At 35.8% G+C, this 5,099-nt stretch overlaps 1 pseudogene; it reads left to right on the top strand.

Moving 5' to 3' along the window:
- The first annotated feature begins 1,524 nt into the window (after nucleotides 1–1,524).
- On the top strand, nucleotides 1,525–3,985 carry LOC143623517 (receptor-like protein kinase FERONIA pseudogene; annotated as a pseudogene).
- The last annotated feature ends 1,114 nt before the right edge of the window (nucleotides 3,986–5,099 follow it).

Raw genomic sequence — 5,099 nt, 5'->3', positions numbered from 1 at the left:
ATCGGCCGGTCTGAACCGGTTCGGCCGGTCGGACAGGAAAACCGGCCCGGTCGAACCGGTTTTCTATTAAAAAGATATTATTATTTTTTTTTGGAAAATCATTTTTTCAACCTGACTCTTCGTCTTTTGACTAAAGTTGTTAGGCCAGTCGGACCGGTTCGACCGGTTGAACCGGTTGGCCTTCCGGTTCGATATTCGGTCCGGTTATGAAAACATTGGTTTCAGGCAAAATTAGATTTTGGTTGGAATGATAATCTAAACTAAGGTAACTGCTATGGCATGAAAGTAAATTGCAGGAAAGGGATCTTGATACTTGACTTTGTGATGATATGTAAAAACTATGATACTAAAACTCTATTAACGATATCTCTATTACTATTAGTAGTCTTAAGCCATCCTTAGCAAGTGTGTTTCTGATTGCAAATATGCTTATCATTGGTGTGATGATATGACATGTTATCACATTGAAAGCATGTAATTGCTTATCATATTGTTTTGAATCTCTAATCTATGAGTCATGTAATTGCAAACCGGTTTTATGAGAAACCCGTTTAAAACCGGTTCTAAAATCCTATTAAAATTCGAACCGACCCATATGTAAATGGTCCAGTTCTAGATTTGAAAATCTCTTCTAACCGGTTCTGGTCCGGTCGGTCCCGCTAGAGTCACCCAAAGACTTTATTTTAAAAAGGAGAAGGAATTAAGTTCAAGTCTCACATATGACAAAAAAAAAGTGATTTTAGGTTGGGCTAGGGAGTTTTCTCACAAATGGTGTGTTTCCTCTTAAGAGTGAAATGTAGATGGTCGGTTAGGTCAGTGATCCGTCAGCCGTTAGAAAAAATATGAAAGGGTATATTTCAATTTGCAGGGCCGGCCCATGGGTGTGGCTGAGTGATCGACGGCCACAGGCCCGACACCCAGCTAGGCCCGAATTTTTCTTTTTTTTTTGAAAAAAATTATATGTGTTTTATTAAAAGCAGGATGTATATTTAATGTTTAAACTAATTTACATAACAACTTGCATGGTCTAGTGGCAAATGAGTATTATTCACAATCAAAAGGTTGTGGGTTATGCACTCCCTTGAGACATGTGTAATCCTTTTTTTATATAAAAGTTTTTTACACAATTCAAATTATAGCCAATTAAGCCCATATAAAAATTAGACTGTTTAAACCCAACAAAATACTTATTTTACTTAAGGCCTAAAAAAATTTCCGTCTTTAGCCTAAAATTTTTTTTTGCTTTCTCGGAGCCGGCCGTGTCAATTTGTTTTGCTTATACTTCAATTCATTGCCAAACAATTTTGTATTATCCTCTTTAAATTATTGACTCATTCAAATGACTTTTCCTTGTGGACATCGAGTAATATAAACTATATACTCTTACCACAAGCATGTCAATTTATTTGGTATTCCTCGAAGACTTTGAACCTTCAAGTCTACTCATAGCAAATTTATGACGGGTGCCATTTATAATATATTAAAGAACAATAATCAATACTCTTCTCCAAGAATACATACTACTCAACTATGATGCTCGACTTCAGTATACCATTTTTTTTGGTACTCCTCTTCTCCACCTCCACCACCAGCACAAAACAATATATACCCACTGATCGCTTCTTCCTCAACTGCGGTTCATCCACGTCTTCAAACTCCAATTCCAAACAGAGATATTGGGTCGGTGATGAACAATCCAAATTCATGCCTTCCAACTTCCTCACCACCTCCTTCTCATCCACCCCCGATTCTTCACTCCATGATATTATCCCTTACAACACCGCTAGAATTTTTAACACTTCTCCATTTACCTATACATTTCCTGTCGTACAAGGCCCCAAATTCCTTCGTTTACATTTCTATCCTACCACTTACTCCAACCACAACACCCAACAATCTTTTCTCTCGGTATCATCCAATGGCTACTCTCTTTTAACCAATTTTAGCGCTTTCCAAGCCCTCGGAACAGATGCACGAGTCCTCAAAGAATTCCTCATCTATGTAAAAGATGCAAAAACCCTCAAAGTTACCTTTACACCCTCACCCAATTCACATGCCTTCATCAATGGTATTGAAATCGTTTCTTTGCCTGACGATCTGTATTATACGTCCAAGAGCCTGAACTACGTTCAACTAGTTAACAAGCCAGCTTTTGATAACCAAACGGCACTTGAAAATGTTTACAGGCTAAACATGGGTGGGAGACAAATATCGGTTCAAGAAGATACAGGTATGTACCGGTCATGGTATCAAGATGATAACTACATATATGGAGCTGGATTTGGGTTAGTACCTTGTTCTGTAATTCCGATCATGTATACCAAGGAGACACCTGATTATACCGCACCTGAGGCAATTTATAAAACCCAGAGGAGTATGGGCAAGCCGTCTTATCATTACAATCTGACTTGGAGACTTCCGGTTGATTCTGGGTTTCATTACATGCTCCGACTCCATTTTTGCAACATTATACCACAATATTCCAAAATGAGTCAGGTTATTTTTAAGATCTTTATCAATAATCAAACTGCAGAGCAGGAGGCTGATGTGTTCTACTGGACTAAAGGTAGCGGTTATCCTGTATTCAAGGATTACATTGTCTTTGTCAATGATCCTGATGGCACACGAAGCAAGCAAGATTTGTGGCTTGCGATGCATCCTAGTCCGAACTCTGAACTATATCGTGATGCTTATTTGAACGGTTTGGAAGTGTTCAAGCTGAGCATGAATAAAAATCTTGCTAGCCCAAACCCGGAACTTAGTTCTACAACCACACCAACAGGGCAGACACCGAGTGTAAAAGGTAACAAGAAAAAACCTCCGTATCCCAAGATAATGGGAGGAATTGGTGGAGCCTTAGTCTTGTTCTTTATTTTAATTTCTATAGTTGTCTGGCACCGAAGGGGAGCCAAAAACTATGGTTGTGCCAAGGACAGGTCATTAACTCCATGCCGTCGTTTTTCACTCAAAGAATTGAAAGAAGCTACAGATGAATTTAGTGAAAATTGTGTCATAGGCAACACAGGTTTTGCTAAGGTGTACAAAGGGAGCATGGACAATGCAGCAACCATAGTTGCAATCAAGCGGCTCTACACGTCAACCAGACAAGGTTTTCAAGAATTTCGTACAGAAATCGAGATGTTGTCTAAGCTACGCCATGCCCAACTAGTGTCCCTGATTGGATATTGTGATGACGAGGGAGAGATGATACTTGTGTATGATTACATGGTATATGGGACCCTACGAGAACTTCTCTATAACACAGACAAGCCTCCTCTGTCATGGAAAAGACGTATGAATATTTGCATTGGCATAGCCAAAGGGCTGCATTATCTTCACTCGGGTGGAATGCGTGCAATAATTCATGGTGATGTCAAGTCCACAAATATCTTGATGGATGAGAACCAGGTTTCTAAGTTGTCTAATTTTGGTCTATCAAAGCTAGTCTCCGAAGATCAATCAGAAACACATGTTAATACCGTGGTGAAGGGTAGTTTGGGGTATGTTGATCCTGAATATTGTTGGACACAACAACTCACAAAGAAGTCTGATGTGTATTCATTTGGAGTGGTTCTATTGGAAGTGTTGTGTGCAAGACCTGTTATCGATGCGGGGTTGAGCAATGAACAAGTTAGTTTGGCAGAATGGGGAAAGATTTGCTATCAAAAGGGAACCTTTCAAGAAATTATTGATCCAAGACTAAGTGGTGAGATCGCACCTGATTGTTTGAAGAAGTTCGGATATGTAGCAACTAAATGCTTGCATGAGGATGGGAATGAGCGACCTGCGATGGAGGAGGTCATTTGGCGTCTAGAGTTTGCATTGCAACTACAAGAAGATGCTGAGCAAATGGATGGTCTTGAGACAATAGCAAAAAATCAACAACTTTCGATTATTATGTAAAATTGTAGAAAGAACTTGGTAAAAAGAGTTCCAGCTTTACATAACATAACTATGTTAGTCATAGTTTATATTTATTTATTGAACCTAGTGAATCTCGGATAATAACACACACACATATATATATATATAATACTAGATTTTATCCCCCGTATTACGGGGGTTATTTTACATTATTCCTTTTCAATATTTATATATGTATATTTGGATTTTAATTTTATTTGTTGTAAGAAATTTAACAATTAATATACTTGAGGTTTGATGATGAAATGGTTTCACAAATAAATGATATGTTATAATCCGGTTTAAAAGCTATCTGGGTTTGGTGATACCCATTACCCATTTATTTTCTTTATTATAAATTTGTTTCTTAATTATAAATAATATATTTTTTTAAATAAAATAGGATATTAATTTTAGTATATCCCTATTTTATAGGATTTTCATATCAAATATTTGATGAGATTAATCTACCTATTCTAATAAAGTAAAATAAATGTGGACACTTGTCATGTTTTGGTTAGTTACATAATTTTTTCCCTCCAAAACTAATATACCCTAATATATTTAATAAATCAATAATTACTCACTTTCCTTTTACACTATATTTATATAATATCTATATATATTTATAAATATAATTATTAACATATTATTTTACTATATATTCAAAATACTTGGTGAATTTCAAAAATCAACAACAAATCATGTTTTTCAAATGAAAATTGTTGCGGGTTTTTTTGTGGAACTTAAATTTGATTTTATTGGTCAAAAGTTGGTAAATAGATTGTTTGATACAAGTTAACTACATTTGGTCAAAATCTGTTAGGGTCAAAAACGAAAATTTTGAGTATTTTAAAAGTTTGAGTATGTAAAATAGATTTATCGTCAAATTTGTTATGGGTTCAAAGTGTTGACTTAAAAATGTCAAAAGTATGAAAGTTAAAATTATAAACATGATTCGGGTTTCAAATTTATTTTAAAGGGCATTTTTTGAAATAATCAAAAGGTTCGGATTTGGCAAACTGACTATTTTCCCCTCGACTATTAAAATTTAAGAAAACATTGCGAACACTTTCGACATACCACCCCCATGCCTATCAATGCTTAACTTTTGCAAAAACATACCTAGCATCTATTGGAAATTTGATTCTCAGTATCATATATAAATATATAATTGAGAGAATTTTGATTATGAA

Source organism: Bidens hawaiensis, unplaced genomic scaffold (genome assembly GCF_021521415.1).
Source record: "Bidens hawaiensis isolate Kalapana, Puna unplaced genomic scaffold, B.hawaiensis_p1.1 tig00003488_1, whole genome shotgun sequence".
Taxonomy (NCBI): Eukaryota; Viridiplantae; Streptophyta; class Magnoliopsida; order Asterales; family Asteraceae; genus Bidens; species Bidens hawaiensis.
The sequence above is the reverse complement of the archived record's forward strand: the minus strand, read 5'-3'. Positions and strand labels throughout refer to the sequence as shown.